Source organism: Arachis hypogaea, chromosome 4 (assembly GCF_003086295.3).
Source record: "Arachis hypogaea cultivar Tifrunner chromosome 4, arahy.Tifrunner.gnm2.J5K5, whole genome shotgun sequence".
NCBI classification, from domain to species: domain Eukaryota; kingdom Viridiplantae; phylum Streptophyta; class Magnoliopsida; order Fabales; family Fabaceae; genus Arachis; species Arachis hypogaea.
Window position 1 is genome coordinate 40,945,456 of NC_092039.1, and position 21,898 is coordinate 40,967,353.

Below are 21,898 nucleotides of genomic sequence, written 5' to 3' on the forward strand. Positions count from 1 at the left end.
CTTGGCTGGCCTTTGGCCATGTCTAGTGTTTTGGACCGAAGCTTTCTTTGAAAGCTTGGCTGGCTGTGAAGCCATGTCTAATTCCTGGACCGGAGTCTTAGACTAGCATTGCACTGATTCCTGGAATTCTCATTAAGAATTTTGATACCTTTATTTTCTTTTTCCACTTAATTTTCGAAAATCACACAAAAAAATTACAAAATCATAAAATCTAAAAATATTGTATGTTTCTTGTTTGAGTCTAGTGTTTTATTTTAAGTTTAGTGTCAATTGCATGCATTCATTCATGTGTCTTAAGGATCTTCAAATAATTCTTGATGATTTCTTACTCTGATCTTTGAATTCTCTTGACTTGAGTGTTTATGTGTCTCATATGCATTCTCATTAGTGTCAGTAGTATACAAACTGCTAAGTTTGGTGTCTTGCATGCATTGTTATTTGATTTTAGTTGCATTTTGATTATTAAAAATCCAAAAATATTTTTAATATGTGTCTTCTCAAGTCAATAATACAGAGAATTGAAGATTCAGAACATACAGCAGAGGAATTGCACAGAAAAAGCTGGGCGTTCAAAACGCCCAGTGAAGAAGGACAGACTGGCGTTTAAACGCCAGCCAGGGTACCTGGTTGGGCGTTTAACGCCTAAAAGGGTATAGTTTTGGGCGTTAAACGCCAGAATGTGCACCATTCTGGGCGTTTAACGCCAGGATGGCACAAGAGGGAAGATTCTATTTTTCAATGCAATTTTTTTTCAGTTTTCAAACTTTTTTCAAAATCAAATCTTTTTCAAATCATATCTTTTCAATCATATGTTTTCAAAATCAATTTCTTTATATTTTTAAAAATACTTGCTATCAATTAATGATTTGATTCAACATTTCAAGTATGTTGCCTTTTCTGTTGAGAAAGGTTTAATGTTTGAATCATATCTTTTCTTGTTAGCCAAGTCATTAATTTTCAAAATCAAATCTTTTTAAAATGTTTTTCAAATCATATCTTCTCAATCACATCTTTTTAAAACTAATCATATCTTCTTAACCACATCTTTTTCAAAATAGTTTTCAATCAAATCTTTTTTATTTCTAATTTCAAAATCTTTTTCAAAAAATCACTTGATTTCTTTTCCACTTTCATTTTCGAAAATCAATTAGTGTTTTTCAAAAATGTTTTCAAAATCTTTTACTTAACTTTCGAAAATTACTTCCCTTCTTCTCACATCCTTCTATTTATGGACTAACAATATTCCTTAATGCAAAATTTGAACTCTATCTCCTTTGATAAAGTTCGAATTTTCTACTTCTGTCTTCTACTTTTCTTTTCCTCTGACACCTAAAGGAATCTCTATACTGTGACATAGAGGATTCCACATTTTCTTGTTCCCTTCTCTTTCTTATGAGCAGGAGCAAGGACAAAAGCATTCTTGTTGAGGATGATCCTGAACCTGAAAGGACCTTGAAGAGAAAGCTAAGAGAAGCCAAAGCATAACTCTCTGTAGAGGACCTAACAGAAATCTTCAAAGAAGAAGAACAAATGGCAGCCGAAAATAACAACAATGCCAACAATGCAAGCAAGGTGCTGGGTGACTTTACTGCACCTACTCCCGACTTTTATGGGAGAAGCATCTCTATCCCTGCCATTGGAGCAAACAACTTTGAGCTTAAGCCTCAATTAGTTTCTCTAATGCAACAGAATTGCAAGTTCCATGGACTTCCATTGGAAGATCCTCATCAGTTTTTAGCTGAATTCTTGCAAATCTGTGACACTGTCAAGACTAATAGGGTTGACCCTGAGGTCTACAGACTTATGCTATTCCCTTTTGCTGTAAGAGACAGAGCTAGGACATGGTTGGACTCACAACCTAAAGAAAGCCTGAACTCTTGGGAAAAGCTAGTCAATGCCTTCTTGGCAAAGTTCTTTCCACCTCAAAAATTGAGTAAGCTTAGAGTGGAAGTCCAAACCTTCAGACAGAAGGAAGGAGAATCCCTCTATGAAGCTTGGGAAAGATACAAACAATTAATCAGAAAGTGTCCCTCTGATATGCTTTCTGAATGGAGCATCATAGGTATTTTCTATGATGGTCTCTCTGAACTATCCAAAATGTCTTTGGATAGCTCTGCTGGAGGCTCTCTTCATCTGAAGAAGACGCCTACAGAAGCTCAAGCGCTGATTGAAATGGTTGCAAATAACCAATTCATGTACACTTCTGAAAGAAATCCTGTGAACAATGGGACTAGTCAGAAGAAAGGAGTTCTTGAGATTGACACTCTGAATGCCATATTGGCTCAGAACAAAATATTGACTCAACAAGTCAATAGGATTTCTCAAAGTCTGTCTGGAATGCAAAATGCACCAAGCAGTACTAAGGAGGCTTCATCTGAGGAAGAAGCCTATGATCCTGAGAACCCTTCAATGGAAGAGGTGAATTACATGGGAGAATCCTATGGAAACACCTATAATCCTTCATGGAGAAATCATCCAAATTTCTCATGGAAGGATCAACAGAGACCTCAACAAGGTTTCAACAATAATAATGGTGGAAGAAACAGGTTTAGCAATAGCAAGCCTTTTCCATCATCTTCTCAGCAACAGACAGAGAGTTCTAAACAGAATACCTCTGACTTAGCAACCATGGTCTCTGATCTAATCAAAACCACTCAAAGTTTCATGACTGAAACAAGGTCCTCCATTAGAAACTTGGAGGCACAAGTGGGTCAGCTGAGCAAGAGAATTACTGAACTCCCTCCTAGTACTCTCCCAAGCAATACAGAAGAAAATCCAAAAGAAGAGTGCAAGGCCATCAACATGGCCGAATTTTGGGAGGAAGGAGAGGCAGTGAACGCCACTGAGGAAGACCTCAATGGACGTCCACTGGCCTCCAATGAGTTCCCCAATGAGGAACCATGGGAATCTAAGGCTCAAAATGAGACCATAGAGATTCCATTGGACTTACTTCTGCCATTCATGAGCTCTGATGAGTATTCTTCCTCTGAAGAGGATGAGTATGTCACTGAAGAGCAAGTTGCTAAATACTTTGGAGCAATCATGAAGCTAAATGACAAGTTATTTGGAAATGAGACTTGGGAGGATGAACCCCCATTGCTCACCAAGGAACTGGATGACTTGTCTAGGCAGAAACTGCCTCAAAAGAGACAGGATCCTGGGAAGTTTTCAATACCTTGTACCATAGGCACCATGACCTTCAAGAAGGCCTTGTGTGACTTAGGGTCAAGTGTAAACCTCATGCCTCTCTCTGTAATGGAGAAGTTAGGGATCTCTGAGGTGCAAGCTGCAAAAATCTCACTAGAGATGGCAGACAATTCAAGAAAACAAGCCTATGGACTTGTAGAGGATGTTCTGGTTAAAGTTAAAGACCATTACATCCCTACTGATTTCATAGTCCTAGAGACTGGGAAGTGCATGGATGAATCCATCATCCTTGGCAGACCCTTCCTAGCCACAGCAAGGGCTGTGATTGATGTTGATAGAGGAGAGTTGATCATTCAAGTGAATGAAGAATCCTTGGTGTTTAAGGCTCAAGGATATCCCTCTGTCATCATGGAGAGGAAGCATGAAGAGCTTCTCTCAAAACAGAGCCAAACAGAGCCCCCACAGTCAAACTCTAAGTTTGGTGTTGGGAGGCCACAACCAACTTCTAAGTTTGGTGTTGAACCCCCACATTCAAACTCTAAGTTTGGTGTTGGGAGGTTCCAACATAGCTCTGAGCATTTCTGAGGCTCCATGAGAGTCCTCTGTCAAGCTAATGACATTAAAGAAGCGCTTGTTGGGAGGCAACCCAATGTTTTATAATTAACTATTTTCTTTTGTTATTTTATATTTTTTTAGGTTGATGATCATGAGAAGTCACAAAATCAATGAAAAGAGCAAAAACAGAATGAAAAAAAGGAAGAAAAACAGCACACCCTGGAGGACGCACCTACTGGCGTTTAAACGCCAGTAAGGTTAGCAGATGGGCGTTTAACGCCCACTCTGGCACCATTCTGGGCGTTTAACACCAGAAAGGGGCACCAGACTGGCGTTAAACGCCAGAAAAGGGCAAGAAGCTGGCGTTAAACGCCAGAAATGGGCACCAGCCCGGCGTTTAACGCCAGAAATGGCTAAAAACGCAATTTTGCTTGCCATTTGGTGCAGGGATGACTTTTCCTTGACACCTCAGGATCTGTGGACCCCATAGGATCCCCACCTACCTCACCACCCTCTCTCTTCTTCACCCATCACCTCAACACCTCTTCCCCAAAAACCCTTCACCTATCAAATCCCTTATTTCTCTTCACCACTCACATCCATCCTTCATAAAACCCCACCTACCCCACCATTCAAATTCAAACCACTTTCCCACCCAAACCCACCCTCACTTGACCGAACCTTTCCCTTCTCCCTCTCCTATATAAACCCTTCTTCACTCCTTCATTTTCACACAACATACACACCACTTCTCCCCTTCTTGGCCGAAAACAAAAGCCATTCCTCTCTCCTTCATTTCTTCTTCTTCTACTCTCTTCTTTCTTAATTTGCTCGAGGACGAGCAAACCTTTTAAGTTTGGTGTGGTAAAAGCATTGCTTTTTGTTTTTGCATAACCATTTATGGCATCCAAGGCCGGAGAAACCTCTAGAAAGAGGAAAGGGAAGGCAAAAGCTTCCACCTCCGAGTCATGGGAGATGGAGAGATTCATCTCAAGGGTGCATCAAGACCACTTCTATGAAGTTGTGGCCTTGAAGAAGGTGATCCCCGAGGTCCCTTTTTCACTCAAAAAGAGTGAATATCCGGAGATCCGACATGAGATCCGAAGAAGAGGTTGGGAAGTCCTTACCAACCCCATTCAACAAGTCAGAATCTTGATGGTTCAAGAGTTCTATGCCAATGCATGGATCACCAAGAACCATGATCAAAGTGTGAACCCGGATCCAAAGAATTATCTTACTATGGTTCGGGGGAAATACTTGGATTTTAGTCCGGAAAGTGTAAGGTTGGCATTCAATTTGCCCATGATGCAAGGAGATGAACACCCTTACACTAGAAGGGTCAACTTTGATCAAAGGTTGGACCAAGTCCTCACAGTTATTTGTGAAGAGGGCGCCCAATGGAAGAGAGATTCCAGAGGGAAGCCGGTTCAATTGAGAAGGCATGACCTCAAACCCGTGGCTAGAGGATGGTTGGAGTTTATCCAACGCTCAATCATTCCCACTAGCAACCGGTCCGAAGTTACTATAGACCGGGCTATCATGATTCATAGCATCATGATTGGAGAAGAAATAGAAGTTCATGAGGTCATAGCTCAAGAGCTTTATAAGGTGGCGGACAAGTCCTCTACCTTGGCAAGGTTAGCCTTCCCTCATCTCATCTGTCACCTCTGTTATTCAGTTGGAGTTGACATAGAGGGAGACACCCCTATTGATGAGGACAAGCCCATCACTAAGAAGAGGATGGAGCACACAAGAGACCCCACTCATCATGAGATCCCTGAGATACCTCAAGGGATGCACTTTCCTCCACAAAACTATTGGGAGCAACTAAACACCTCCCTAGGAGAATTGAGTTCCAACATGGGACAACTAAAGGTGGAGCATCAAGAACACTCCATCATCCTCCATGAAATTAGAGAAGATCAAAGAATCATGAGAGAGGAGCAACAAAGACAAGGAAGAGATATTGAGGAGCTCAAGCACTCCATAGGATCTTTAAGAGGAAGAAAGAGCCGCCATCACTAAGGTGGACCCGTTCTTTAATTTTCTTGTTCTTTATTTTCCTGTTTTTCGAATTTTAATGCTTATGTTTATCTATGTTTGTGTCTTGTGATCATTAGTGTCTTAGTGTCTATGCCTAAAAGTTATGAATGTCCTATGAATCCATCACCTTTCTTGAATAAAAAAAATGTTCTTAATTGAAAAAGAGTAGAATTGCATGAATTTTGAATTTTATAACAGTTTAATTATTTTGATGTGGTGGCAATACTTTTGTTCTCTGAATGTATGCTTAAACAGTGCATATGTCTTTTGAATTTGTGGTTCATGAATGTTGGCTCTTGAAAGAATGATGAAAAAGGAGACATGTTGCTGAGGATCTGAAAAATCATTAAAATGATTCTTGAAGCAAGAAGAAGCAGTGAATACAAAAAAAAATTCGAAAAAAAAGAGAAAACGAAAAAAAAAGAAAAGAAAAAGAAATAAAGTTGTGATCCAAGGCAACAAGAGTGTGCTTAAGAACCCTGGACACCTCTAATTGGGGACTCTAGCAAAGCTGAGTCACAATCTGAAAAGGATCACCCAATTATGTGTCTGTGGCATGTATGTATCCGGTGGTAATACTGGAAGACAGAGTGCTTTGGGCCACGGCCAAGACTCAATAAGTAGCTATGTTCAAGAATCATCATACTCAACTAGGAGAATCAATAACACTATCTGAATTCTGAGTTCCTAAAGAAACCAATCATTCTGAATTTCAAAGGATAGAGTGAGATGTCAAAACTATTCAGAGGCAAAAAGCTAAAAGCCCCGCTCATCAAATTAATACTGATCTTCATAGATGTTTTTGGAATTCATTGCATATTCTCTTCTTTTTATCTTACTTGATTTTCAGTTGCTTGAGGACAAGCAACAATTTAAGTTTGGTGTTGTGATGAGCGGATAATTTGTACGCTTTTTGGCATTGTTTTTAGTATGTTTTTAGTATGATCTAGTTAGTTTTTAGTATATTTTTATTAGTTTTTAGTTAAAATTCACATTTCTGGGCTTTACTATGAGTTTGTGTGTTTTACTGTGATTTCAGGTATTTTCTGGCTGAAATTGAAGGACCTAAGCAAAAATCAGATTCAGAGACTAAAAAGGACTGCAGATGCTGTTGGATTCTGACCTCCCTGCACTCAAAGCGAATTTTCTGGAGCTACAGAAGCCCAATTGGCGCGCTCTTAACGGCGTTGGAAAGTAGACATCCTGGGCTTTCCAGCAATATATGATAGTCCATACTTTTCCCAAGATTTAATGGCCCAAACCGGCGTTCAAAGTCACCCTCAGGAATTCCAGCGTTAAACGCCAGAACTGGCACCAAAATGGGAGTTAAACGCCCAAACTGGCACTAAAGCTGGCGTTTAACTCCAGAAGGAGTCTCTACACGAAAATGCTTCATTGCTCAGCCCAAGCACACACCAAGTGGGCCCGGAAGTGGATTTTTATGTCATTTACTCATCTCTGTAAACCTTAGGCTACTAGTTTTCTATAAGTAGGACCTTTTACTATTGTATTGAGATATCTGGGTAGTTATCTTTGTTTTGATGCTATCTTAGATCATTGGGAGGCTGGCCATTCGGCCATGCCTAGACCTTGTTCTTATGTATTTTCAACGGTGGAGTTTCTACACACCATAGATTAAGGTGTGGAGCTCTGCTGTACCTCGAGTATTAATGCAATTACTATTGTTCTTCTATTCAATTCCGCTTGTTCTTGTTCTAAGATATCACTTGTTCTTCAACTTGATGAATGTGATGATCCGTGACACTCATCATCATTCTCACCTATGAACGTGTGACTGACAACCACCTCCATTCTACCTTCGATTGGGTGAATATCTCTTGGATTCCTGATACACGATGCATGGTTGATCGCCTGACAACCGAGTGCTCGCCTGACAAACGAGCCAGCCATTCCGTGAGATCAGAGTCTTCGTGGTATAGGCTAGAACTGATGGCGGCATTCAAGAGAATCCGGAAGGTCTAACCTTGTCTATGGTATTCTGAGTAGGATTCAATGACTGAATGACTGTGACGTGCTTCAAACTCCTGAGGGCGGGGCGTTAGTGACAGACGCAAAAGAATCACTGGATTCTATTCCGGCCTGATCGAGAACCGACAGATGGATAGCCGTGCCGTGACAGGGTCCGTTGAACATTTCCACTGAGAGGATGGGAGGTAGCCACTGACAACGGTGAAACCCTTGCTTAAGCTTTCCATGGAAAGGAGGAAGAAGGATTGGATGAAGACAGTAGGAAAGCAGAGAGACGGAAGGGAAGGCATCTTCATACGCTTATCTGAAATTCCTACCAATGAATTACATAAGTATCTCTATCTTTATCTTTATGTTTTATGCGTTTATCACCATACCCATTTGAGTTTGCCTGACTGAGATTTACAAGGTGACCATAGCTTGCTTCATACCAACAATCTCTGTGGGATCGACCCTTACTCGCGTAAGGTTTATTACTTGGACGACCCAGTACACTTGCTGGTTAGTTGTGCGAAGTTGTGTTTATGCCATGGTATTGAACATCAAGTTTTTGGATTCATTACCGGGGATTATTTGATTTGTGAAAAGTATTGATCACAATTTTGCGCTACCAGTGGACATTAAATTTGAGGGAGAAAACCTGCCCCAAAAGTGCAAAGATGAACATGGTATCAACCTGTAGTAAGGCCAGCTGACCTCTTCACCTTCCAAGAATTGTAACTCGAATTGTAAAGCTCCAAATGATGCGCTGTTAAGGGATTTGGAAAGTAGACATCTAGGGCTTTTCAACAATATATAATAGTATGGGGTGCACATTAAGTTTGTACTTCCAAACCTAGCAATATTAATCCCCAAATCGCTAACGTTATTGTGACTCACTTTTTCCAGTAACGCCAGCGACTATGCCAGCGACCCTGTCATTTTCAAAGGAGCATAATTTGAGTTACAGAGGTCCAATTGAGATGATTTTAGTTGCATTAGAAAGCTGACATTCAGAGCTTTCTAAAGATATATAATAGTCTATAGTGGGCATGAAATTGGAGCACAAACAAGAGGCATATTTTAAGCCCCAAAAACACCAACTAGGTAGCAAGTGTAACGTTAGCCACAATAACTTCAGCACTAACGCCACACTTGAAGCGTTAGTGTGGCTAACAGCAACACTAACGCTAAGCATCTGGACCTTAACTTGATTCATTTCTCTCTCAAGTCCACTTCAAAGCTCAAGCAAGCAAGCCCACAACTGCCAACCAATCAAGGCCACAAGAAGCATCTAGAATAGGAATTTTCATTTAATTGTAATTTGCTTTTAATTTCATTTTGTAATTTAGGAGAGCCTATATAAGGGCCTTAGTTTTTACATTCAAGAGGGCTAGATCTGGGATTCTAAAATCAGGGATTGAAGAGGGGTTTTCGGACTCCCTCCCCTCACACACATTTTCTTCTCTTTCTTTTTTTTTTGTACTTTTCATTTATGAATTTTGAAGTTTCAATTTTAGTTTTAATCTTCATCTTTACTTTTCTGTACTTCTTTCTTTTCTATTTTTGTAGAGCAATGATCAACTAACTCTTTTCATTGGGTTAGAGAGCTCTATTATGATTCAATGGATCAATTGTAGTTCTTATTCTTCTTCTTCTTTCTTTTCTCTTGATTTTACTAGAGAGCTTTCGATCTTCATCCAATTGGGTAATTGTCTCGAAAGAGAAATTGCTCATACTTGGATATCCTCTGAACCTTGGAAGAGGAATGAGGAAATCATGCTAGAAATGCTCTCTCACATTGGATTAGGTTGGGGGTTGGATGGAATTGTGACATTTAATCCTACCAATACTTTGATCTATGAATGTGTGTGGTATAATCAGTTACCAAACTTCATCTCTTCCCATGAGCAATTAAATCAAGGAATTTGGAAATTGTTCAAGCTTAGAGAGATTGGATTGCCAAAGAATTGGGATCCAATCACTTAAGATTGCCAAGGAGATCAATGAATGCATTGATTGAGGAAGAGATGAGAATGAACTTGATCCAGAGGATTGAAATATCTCTTGATCCCAATGTTCATTTTATTTTTAGCTCTTATATTTACTTTTCTTGCCATTTTACTTTTCTGCACTTTATTACTTTCTTTACTTTTATGCCATTTACATTTCCTCGTTAATTATTACTCCAATATGATTCATCTAACTAGGGTAATCAATTAACCATTGATTTCTTAATTCGTTAATCCCTGTGGATTCGACCTCACTCTATTGTGAGTTTTTACTTGACGACAATTCGGTATACTTGCCGAAGGGAAATTTGTTCAGAGACAAGTTTTTGTGCATCAGAAATCCTTTTTCATGACAAATTCTTTCCTTGGTGATTGTATTTAACATATAACAGTTCCCTTTGTTTAGTTTTACTTCAAATAAATTGACATATGGTTGCATTCTAAGTTTAGTATTGCTAAGCAACAAAATTTGTTTACAATCTATACTGGATACTTACATCAATTCCAAGTGAAAGTGTCACACTAAGTTTGGTGTGGCACTTATTCTTCATGCAATGTATCATGCACACCCTCTTATGTTTGCAATCACAATATCTATGTTTCCAGTTTCCTTTTTTCCTCCTACTTACTTCCAGCACTGTAAATTGCATGATTGTCTTTATCTTCTCTGTATGCATGTGTGTTATAAATAAGCATAGTTTGATTACTGATTTTTAACATCTTGTTGTGACATTATGACTACCAACATGAGTTTTGTGAGATCAAAAGCAATAAAGTATCATGATCATAAACAAACAAGGTCATTAAAAAAAGAACTTAGCATGAGCTTTTGAGTATTGGAAGGCTAGTATATTGTTGCTCAGTTGCATTAGATTTTATTTAATTGAAGTTTTCATCTAGGACATTTTATGAAATTCTTGAAATCATGAAAACCTTGAAAAAGCAATCGCAAATTAAGGCAAGAAAAGCAAAAGGGAAAGAATGAGAAAGCTAAAGGCTCTGAGTACCAATGACAATTCATTTGTTAAGTACTTGTGGTGTTTATGTATCAGGAAAAAAACATGAAAACAAAATACTTAGAGTCAAGGCTAGTCTCAAGTGAAAATGCACTCCCTCAAAGCTCAAGGCTCTGAGAATCAATGATTAGAGAGTCAAGAAAAGAAACAAATGAGCTTAATGAAGTCCTCTAATTAAATGCTTGTGGTGCTTATCTATCAAGTGGTAATACTTGAAAACAAAGCATTTAGAATCGTAGCTTTGTTATCAACTAATGGGCAAAACACTCAAAAGGAGAAGCTAATAAGAAAATTAAAAGCTTGTTTCAAGGAAGAAATATAATGAAAAGATTTCATAAAATGAGCTAGATAGAAGCATAAATTATTTACATTTCTTTAGAATTCTACACAAACTCACTGGCAAGTATATCGAGTCGCATCAAGTAGTAATAACTCATAAGAGTGAGGTCGATCCCACAGGGATTGATGGATCAAGCAACTTTAGTGAGGTGATTAGTTTAGTCAAGCTAACAGTTGGGAATTAAGTGAAAATGAAGTGACAGAAAGTAAATTGCAGAGAATTTAAAGTGTAGAATGTAGATTTGCAGAAACTTAAAGAGCAAGAAAAGTAAATTGCATCAATTGTAAAAGGAATTGGTTGATGGAAATTTAAAGAAGACAGTAAATCAGAACTCAGAACAATTACAGAAAGATAAAAGTATGCAGGAAAATAAATCAAGCTCAATGTGAACGAAAATGTGAAATTGTAGAAAGATAAAAGTGTATCAAACTATGCTAAGCTCTCTGGAGTCTCTAATCCTTCAAGAGAGATCTGGAGTCTCTAATCCTCTAGCATGAGCCTTCTATTCTCTTCCTACTCCTACTGTGTGCCTCCCCTTTTGAAATGAAACTGATGCCCTTTATATAGGCTTCCTGAACTACTAAAATGAAATTCAAAATCAAAACAAATTACAATTAAATGTAAAATTCCTATTCTAGATGATCCTTGTGCTTTTGAGTGATGTCAATTGGGCTCTGCTTGCTTTGGTGTGTCAATGGGCTTAGAATCGGATTTAATTGAGTAGATAGTCACTTCCAGGAGAACGGAGTGTTCATTAAGTGAGCAGAAAGCTTTTATACCCACGCGTACGCTACCTCTGCGCGTGCGCGTCCTTTTTGCGTTTTTGGCCTTTCACGCACACGCATCTTTCACGCTTCAGCGTACTTTGGCAATCTGGCACATTGACGCGTGCGCGTCATGTACGCGTGCGCGTCTCTTTTCAGCGTTCACTTAGTGAGCGTAGCGTTCTTCAATTGAGCGCTCCCCACGCGTACGCGTCACCTACACGTACGTGTGGGTTTTCAAACATGCCATTTCCACGCTGCCGCTCAGCCCACGCTTGCGCGTCCTTCTTAAGGTAAGCCACATCCACGCGTACGCATCATGCACGCGTATGTGTCGATGGCTATACTTCCATTCCAATTTTTGTTTTGCTCGAAAACGCTCATTCTTGCAACGTAGCATTCTCTTTGTAATTGAACATTAATCACATCCACGCGTACGCGTCATGCATGGGTACGCGTGGGTCTTCAAAAATCCTTGACCGACGCGTAAGCGTTTTGTACGCGTGCGCGTCATAGCGTTTTCATGCCAAGAGCGCTCTGCTTGTTTAATTCATTGGCCACGCTTTTAAAAAGCGTGGCCTAAGGCTCCAAAGCGTGCTCAAACTTCAAAATGTGTCCAAAATGCTTCCTTTGAGCTTATTTTGTGCTTTTTACTTCTTTTCCTTCATCTTTTCACCTATCATCAACCAAACAGATACATCAAAGCCTTGGCATAATCATCAAATCTTGCATCATTCATATTATCAACTAAATCTTGCAAGAAATCTTATGAAAATGCATAAAATTACCAATGTTTGATTGAATCAAGACAAGCATGAAATTCTCACTCAAACACTTACTTATTGCCTAAAAATGCATGAAAACCAAGTAAAAACTAATGAAAAAGGCTTGTGAAACTAGCCTAAGATGACTTATCCTCACAACACCAAACTTAAATCTTGCTTGTCCCCAAATAAGGAGTAAGACAGAACAAAAAAGAATGCAGACAGAGAAGAGTATAAGTCTCTATTTGGAAAACATTCAATACTGGTTAATGGGGTTTTTATGCATGGTATCTTAGAGATTTTTATTCTGTGGCTAAGGCATCAACATCCCTTTGGATCCTTACTTGAATTAAACAAAAAAATGAGACTTGTTAATGCTTGGTCCTTAGTTTTTTTCTTCTTGTTCTCTTTCTCGGTTGCGATTTATTTCTTGCTGAGGCTTAATGCTATGTGGTAAGGCATCTTTTTAGAATAAGTGGTGCACATAATTGTGATCTCTAATAATGGCATTCAACTTGGTATGCGCATCTACTAACTCAGCACTTTCTTCACAACTTCGCACAACTAACCAGCAAGTGCACTGGGTCATCCAAGTAATAAACCTTACGTGAGTAAGGGTCGATCCCATGGAGATTGTTGGTATGAAGCAAGCTATGGTCATCTTGTAAGTCTCAGTTAGGCTGATTCAAATGGTTATGGAGTTTTCGAATAATAATAATAAATAAACAGAAATTAAAGATGAAAATACTTATGTAAATCATCGGTGAGAATTTCAGATAAGTATATGGAGATGCTTTATCCCTGTTGAATCTCTACTTTCCTTCTGCCTTCCTTCAATCCTTCTTACTCCTTTCCATGGCAAGATGTATGTAGGGCATCACCGTTGTCAATGGCTACATCCCATCCTCTCAGTGAAAAAGGTCCAAATGCTCTATCACAGCACGACTAATCATCTGTCGGTTCTCGATCATGCCGGAATAGAATCCATTGATTCTTTTGCGTTTGTCATCACGCCCAACAATCGCGAGTTTGAAGCTCGTCACAGTTATTCAATCCCTGAATCCTACTCGGAATACCACAGACAAGGTTTAGACTTTCCGGATTCTAATGAATGCCGCCATCAATTCTAGCTTATACCACGAAGATTCTGCTTAAGGAATCTAAGAGATATGCGTTCGGTCTAAGGTAGAACGGAAGTGGATGTCAGTCACGCGTTCATAGATGAAAATGATGATGAGTGTCACGGATCATTACATTCATCATGGTGATGTGCAACAAATATCTTAGAATAGGAATAAATTGAATTGAATAAAAAATAGTAGTAATTGCATTAAAACTCGAGGTACAGCAGAGTCCCACACCCTTAATCTATGGTGCGTAGAAACTCCACCGTTGAAAATACATAAGTGATGGTCTAGGCATGGCCGAATGGCCAGCCCCCAAGAACGTTATCAATAGTCTCCTAAAATGAATGATAGATTAAAACTGAGACCAAAGATGTCTAATACAATAGTAAAATGTCCTATTTATACTAGACTAGCTATTAGGGTTTACAGAAGTAAGTAATTGATGCAAAAATCCACTTCCGGGGCCCACTTGGTGTGTGCTTGGGCTGAGCTTGAGCTTTACACGTGCAGAGGCTTCTCTTGGAGTTGAACGCCATGTTATAACGTGTTTTTGACGTTCAACTCTAGTTCGTGAGGTGTTTCTGGCGTTTGACTCCAGAAGGCAACATAGAACTGGCGTTGAGCGCCAGTTTGCATCGTCTAATCTCGAACAAAGTATGGACTATTATATATTGCTGGAAAGCTCTGAATGTCTACTTTCCAACGCCATTGAGAGCGCGCCATTTAGAGTTCTATAGCTCTAGAAAATCCATTTCGAGTGCAGGGAGGTCAGAATCCAATAGCATAAGCAGTCCTTTGACAGCCTTTTATCAGAGTTTTGCTCAGGTCCCTCAATTTCAGCCAGAAAATATCTGAAATTACAGAAAAACATACAAACTCATAGTAAAGTCCAGAAATATGAATTTTACATAAAAACTAATAAAAACATCCCTAAAAGTAGTAGATCCTACTAAAAACTATCTAAAAATAATGCCAAAAAGCGTATAAATTATCCGCTCATCACAACACCAAACTTAAATTGTTGCTTGTCCCCAAGCAACTGAAAATTAATTAGGATAAAAAGAAGAGAATATACTATAAATCCCAAAATATCAATGAATATTAGTTCTAATTAGATGAGCGGAACTTGTAGCTTTTTGCTTCTGAACAGTTTTGGCATCTTACTTTTTCCTTTGAAGTTCAGAATGATTGGCTTCTATAAGAACTCAGAATTCAGATAGTGTTATTGATTCTCATAGTTAAGTATGTTGATTCTTGAACATAGCTACTTTTATGAGTCTTGGTCGTGACCCTAAGCACTTTGTTTTCCAGTATTACCACCGGATACATAAATGCCACAGACACATGACTGGGTGAACCTTTTCAGATTGTGACTCAGCTTTGCTAAAGTTCCCAGTTAGAGGTGTCCAGAGTTCTTAAAAACATTATTTTTGCTTTGGATCACAACTTTAACCACTCAGTCTCAAGCTTTTCACTTGGACCTACATGCCACAAGCATATGGTTAAGGACACCTTGATTCAGCCGCTTAGACCTGGATTTTATTTCCTTATGCCCTCCTATCCATTGATGCTCAAAGCCTTGGATCCTTTTTAAAGTTGTGATCCAAGGCAAAAAGAGTGTGCTTAAGAACCCTGGACACCTCTAATTGGGGACTCTAGCAAAGCTGAGTCACAATCTGAAAAGGTTCACCCAATTATGTGTCTGTGGCATGTATGTATCCGGTGGTAATACTGGAAGACAGAGTGCTTCGGGCCACGGCCAAGACTCAATAAGTAGCTGTGTTCAAGAATCATCATACTTAACTAGGAGAATCAATGACACTATCTAGATTCTGAGTTCCTAAAGAAGCCAATCATTCTGAATTTCAAAGGATAGAGTGAGATGCCAAAACTGTTCAGAGGCAAAAAGCTAAAAGCCCCGCTCATCTAATTAATACTGATCTTCATAGATGTTTTTGGAATTCATTGTATATTCTCTTCTTTTTATCTTATTTGATTTTCAGTTGCTTGAGGACAAGCAACAATTTAAGTTTGGTGTTGTGATGAGCGGATAATTTGTACGCTTTTTGGCATTGTTTTCAGTATGTTTTTAGTATGTTCTAGTTAGTTTTTAGTATATTTTTATTAATTTTTAGTTAAAATTCACTTTTCTGGACTTTACTATGAGTTTGTGTGTTTTTCTGTGATTTCAGGTATTTTCTGGCTGAAATTGAGGGACCTGAGCAAAAATCTGATTCAGATACTAAAAAGGACTGCAGATGCTGTTGGATTCTGACCTCCCTACAGGCGAAGTGGATTTTCTGGAGCTACAGAAGCCCAATTGGAGCGCTCTCAACGGCGTTGGAAAGTAGACATCCTGGGCTTTCCAGCAATGTATAATAGTCCATACTTTTCCCGAGATTTGATGGCCCAAACCGGCGTTCCAAATCAGCTCAAGACTGCCCGGCGTTAAACGCTAGAACTGGCACAAGAATGGGAGTTAAACGCCCAAACTGGCACAAAAGCTGGCGTTTAACTCCAAGAGAAGTCTCTACACGAAAATGCTTCAATGCTCAGCCCAAGCACACATCAAGTGGGCCCGGAAGTGGATTTTTATGTCATTTACTCATCTCTGTAAACCCTAGGCTACTAGTTCTCTATAAGTAGGACCTTTTACTATTGTATTGGAATCTTTTGATCACTTTAGATCTTAGATCATTGGGAGGCTGGCCTCACGGCCATGCCTAGACCTTGTTCTTATGTATTTTCAACGGTGGAGTTTCTACACACCATAGATTAAGGTGTGGAGCTCTGCTGTACCTCGAGTATTAATGCAATTACTATTGTTCTTCTATTCGATTCGGCTTATTCTTGTTCTAAGATATCACTTGTTCTTCAACTTGATGAATGTGATGATCCGTGACACTCATCATCATTCTCACCTATGAATGTGTGCCTGACAACCACCTCCGTTCTACCTTAGATTGGGTGGATATCTCTTGGATTCTTTAACCGGAATCTTCGTGGTATAAGCTAGAATTGATGGCGGCATTCAAGAGAATCCGAAAGGTCTAAACCTTGTCTGTGGCATTCTGAGTAGGATTCAATGATTGAATGACTGTGACGAGCTTCAAACTCGCGATTGTGGGGCGTTAGTGGCAGACGCAAAAGAATCACTGGATTCTATTCTGACATGATCGAGAACCGACAGCTGAATAGCCGTGCCGTGACAGGGTGCGTTGAACATTTTCACTGAGAGGGTGGGAGGTAGCCACTGACAACGGTGAAACCCTACATACAGCTTGCCATGGAAAGGAGTAAGAAGGATTGGATGAAGACAGTAGGAAAGCAGAGAGACAGAAGGGACCAAGCATCTTCATACGCTTATCTGAAATTCCCACCAATGAATTACATAAGTATCTCTATCTTTACCTTTATGTTTTATTCATCATTCATAACCATTTGAGTTTGCCTGACTAAGATTTACAAGGTGACCATAGCTTGCTTCATACCAACAATCTCTGTGGGATCGACCCTTACTCGCGTAAGGTTTATTACTTGGACGACCCAGTACACTTGCTGGTTAGTTGTGCGAAGTTGTGTTCATGCCATGGTATTGAACACCAAGTTTTTGGATTCATCACCGGGGATTATTTGAGTTGTGAAAAGTAGAGATCACAATTTCGTGCACCAGCCATATTGGGTAGGTTGGGTGGGAAAGGAATTTGAATTTGAAGGTAGGCGGGTTTTTTGGGAAAGAGTGGATGGATGTGAGTGGTGAAGAGGTGATGGGGATGAGAGATTAAGGTGATTGGTGAAGGGTTTTTGGGGAAGAGTGTTATTGGATTGTGTGAAGAGGAGAGAAGGTGAGTTGAGGTAGGTGGGGATCTTGTGGGGTCCACAGATCCTGGGGTGATCCTATGGGGTCCACAGATCTTGAGGTGTCAAGGATTATCATCCCTGGACCAATGAGGCATGTAAAACTCCCTCTGCATGCAATCCTGGCGTTCAACACCAGATTGATGCTTGTTTCTGGCGTTGAATGCCAACTTCATGCTTGTTTTGGGCGTTCAACACCTATTTGCAGCATGTTTCTGCGTTGAACGCCAGTTCTATGCTTGTTTCTGGCATTCAGCGCCAGCTCTCCTCGGGTGTATTCCTGGTGTTTAAACGCCAGGATGCTGCTTGTTTCTGGCGTTCAATGCCATATCCATGCTCTGTTCTTGCGTTGAACGCCAGCCAGATGCTCCTTACTGGCGTTTAAATGCCAGTAAGCCCTTCCTCCAGGGTGTGCTTTTTCTTCTGTTATTTTTTATTCTATTTTTAATTTTAATATTTATTTTGTGATCTCTAATAATGGCATTCAGCTTGGATGCGTATCTACTAACTCAGCACTTTCTTCACAACTTCACACAACTAACCAGCAAGTGCACTGGCTCGTCCAAGTAATAAACCTTACGTGAGTAAGGGTCGATCCCACGGAGATTATTGGTATGAAGCAAGCTATGGTCATCTTGTAAATCTCAGTTAGGCTGATTCAAATGGTTATGGAGTTTTCGAATAATAATAATAAATAAACAGAAATTAAAGATGGAAATACTTATTGAAATCATTGGTGAGAATTTCATATAAGTATATCGAGATGCTTTATCCCTGTTGAATCTCTGCTTTCCTACTGCATTCCTTCAATCCTTCTAACACCTTTTCATGGCAAGCTGTATGTAGGGCATCACCGTTGTCAATGACTACATCCCATCCTCTCAGTAAAAAAGGTCCAAATGCTCTATCACAAAATTTCATGAATGCCGCCATCAATTCTAGCTTATACCACGAAGATTCTGATTAAGGAATCTAAGAGATATACGTTCGGTCTAAGGTAGAACGGAAGTGGTTGTCAGTCACGCGTTCATAGGTGAGAATGATGATGAGTGTCATGGATCATCACATTTGTCATGGTGATGTGCAACGAATACCTTAGAACAGGAATAAACTGAATTGAATAGAAAATAGTAGTAATTGCATTAAAACTCGAGGTACAGCAGAGTTCCACACCCTTAATCTATGGTGTATAGAAACTCCACCGTTGAAAATACATAAGTGATGGTCCAGGGCTGGCCGAATGGCCAGCCCCCATGAACGTGATCTATAGTCTCCTAAAATGAATGATAGATTAAAACTGAGACCAAAGATGTCTAATACAATAGTAAAATGTCCTATTTATACTAGACTAGCTACTAGGGTTTACAGAAGTAAGTAATTGACGCAAAAATCCACTTCCGGGGTCCCACTTGGTGTGTGCTTGGGCTGAGCTTGAGATTTACACGTGTAGAAGCTTCTCTTGGAGTTGAACACCACGTTGTAACGTGTTTTTGGCGTTCAACTCTGGTTCATGACGTGTTTCTGGTGTTTGACTTCAGAATGCAATATGGAACTGGCATTGAGCGCCAGTTTGCGTCATCTAGTCTCAAATAAAGTATAAACTAGTATATATTGCTGGAAAGCTCGGGATGTCTACTTTCCAACGTTATTGCAAGCGCATCATTTGGAGTTCTGTAGCTCCAGAAAATCCATTTCGAGTGCAAGGAGGTCAGAATCCAACAGCATAAGCAGTCCTTTGACAGCCTTTTATCAGAGTTTTGCTCAGGTCCCTCAATTTCAGCCAGAAAATACCTGAAATCACAGAAAAACACACAAACTCATAGGAAAGTCAAGAAATATGAATTTTACATAAAAACTAATAAAAACATCCCTAAAAGTAGCTAGATCCTACTAAAAACTATCTAAAAATAATGCCAAAAAGCGTATAAATTATCCACTCATCAGTAAGCTTTCAGCCAGCATTCCCACCCCAGTTTGTTCAAGATGCTAGGTGTTAAAACACCCCTATAGGCTTACTTGCTAAAGCCTCTCCTTAGCGCACACACATCACAGGCATTTAGCTTGTTTTTGTTCTTTGGAAATTGATGTCCAGCACCTCTTTGGGTTACTAAATGCAGCTCTTGATGGTGGACTTTCGGTTGGCAATCCCGAGTTGGTTAACCCAAGTTGCCGGATGATGAAGCACCCCTTTGAACCTAGTTATCCAAGCTTATCTTTGTACAAGAACATCACAGGCATATATCCAAATCATAAGCCATTGGTGCCCAGCCTTGTTTATTTCTCTTTTGTTTCTTCTTTTCTTGTATTTTCTTTCTTTTGTTATGGACCTCTTTCATTTGTCAAGTCTCATCAAATGTAACTTAAGTTCATATCACAAAGTCATGCCAACATTCAGCCTTATTTATAAATCAGCTAATGAGCCAGCACATACCACCACATAACCTTATTTTGTCTCATATCATACAAGACTTTTACTCTTTCTCTATTTCACAGTTATTTTTCTTTTATTCAAAGCATATAATTCAAGTAAGATGAAAGTGAATCAAGCACTTAGACTAGCAAGCCATAACAGCATGAAAACAAACAGACAGTAAATAAATCTAATAGGACACTAATCAACAGGGGATATTTGCACTATCAATTAGCATATTTGAGCTAAAGTCAGTCAGAGAATAATACAACCTCTTGGAGTCCATTTGTTTCTTCTGTGTCATCATCATTGTTGGGTTCTATGTCCTTCCTTTGTCCATCAACCTGATGATGTATCTTTCCCTCCAAGAGATTGAATGACTTCCTACAAGAGATATTGAAAGTTGCTTGTTCCCCAAGCACTTGAGAAACAGTCATCATGCATGTATGCTTGTGATTCTCTAAACCTAAGTTGGTGTGGGAACACCAAACTTAGTTTCTTGCCTACTTCTATGTGCAACAGAATAAATACATGCATGAAACATCAAGTACTTTTTATTATTAACTAGAAAACAACTATGAACTAGAAAATAGATATAAACTAGAAAAAAAAACTAAAAACTAGAAACATAACAATTATTAAGTAGTTTCTCTTATCGTTTGGAGCCGATACTAGTCATGCTGAAGGTGCAATGTGTCCTTAATGAAATTTTTGTGGAACACCAAACTTAGCATCCAACATTCACCCCTTAATTATTTTGGTGTGCAACACCAAAATTAGCTCTTTGCAATACAGAGAAATCTACTTAACTCCTTTATTGAAATAACTAAGAAAGGAAAAACTACTGACCTGTAGCTGACGAATTTCTTCCTCTTCTTCTAATGACATGTCAACATGTCATGTTTTTTCTATGCTCTTTCATACAAGAAATTGATGATTTGTGCTTTAATATTGAATGCTTTGGTGCTTAAATGATATATTTCTTTGATCTTTTAATTTAATAAATTTTGTAGGAAATAAGAAGAAAAAGAAGCAAAGAAGCACAAAAAAAGTGAAAAAGGAAAAAAAAGGGTTTTGGGGCACACTTTGAAGTTGGAGCACACTTTGGAGCCTTAGGCCACGCTTTTAAGCATGGCCCATGACCAAATCAAGGAAGCTTGACTCACAATGCTCGGTTAGCCACGTTAACCTAGCATTATCGTGAAAAACATTTCAGCTTGGAAGCAAGATTTTTCACTAAGTTAAACTTGGGCGATCACAACATGATCATGCCTTCCTCAAAGGGTTATAGCTTGAGCTACAGATGTCCAATTGATGTGCTTCTAGTTGCGTTAGAAAGGTGACATTCAGATCTTTCCAACGATATATGGCAATTCATATTTGGCATGAAATTAAGGCACAAGTGAAAGGCATATTTAAGGACCAAAAACAAGCAAAAATAGACCAAAGTGGCTTCACCAAGATTCGAAGGGGGAGACACAAGGAAAGCAAGGAATGAGCGCTAAACATAAGAAGGAAATTGGCCAAAATGAAGCTGCCAGGATTCGAAAAGGGAGACCAAAGGAAGCCCATCAAGCCAAGGAAGTAGCGCTCTCAAGGAGAGCACTAAGTTAACCTTGTTAACTTTTTTGGGCCTCAACAAAAAGAAAAACAAGGGAGTGCTGTGCTCTCTCCATTCACCGAGCGCTAGGAGGCAGTGCCCAGGGGATGTCACGCAACAAAGGAGGCATGGGTCAAGGAAACAAGCCTTGAGTGTTGCGCTCTCCTTGTCAACCGAGCACTACCCTGGAGGTGTCCCATGGTCTATTTTTCAATCAAAAACCTATCCGGATCCACTCTTCTTCAAATTTAAAGCAAGCAAAGCCCATTATCATCACTCAAAGGTACAAGAGAT

The 21,898-nt window shown here is 39.4% G+C and overlaps 1 non-coding gene across 1 annotated transcript; it reads right to left on the reverse strand.

Moving 5' to 3' along the window:
• Positions 1-1,935: 1,935 nt before the first annotated feature.
• Positions 1,936-2,043, reverse strand: LOC112798591 (small nucleolar RNA R71). Its single transcript, XR_003200197.1, has one exon. It is a non-coding gene; the product is annotated as a small nucleolar RNA R71 (small nucleolar RNA).
• Between the last annotated feature and the right edge of the window lie 19,855 nt (positions 2,044-21,898).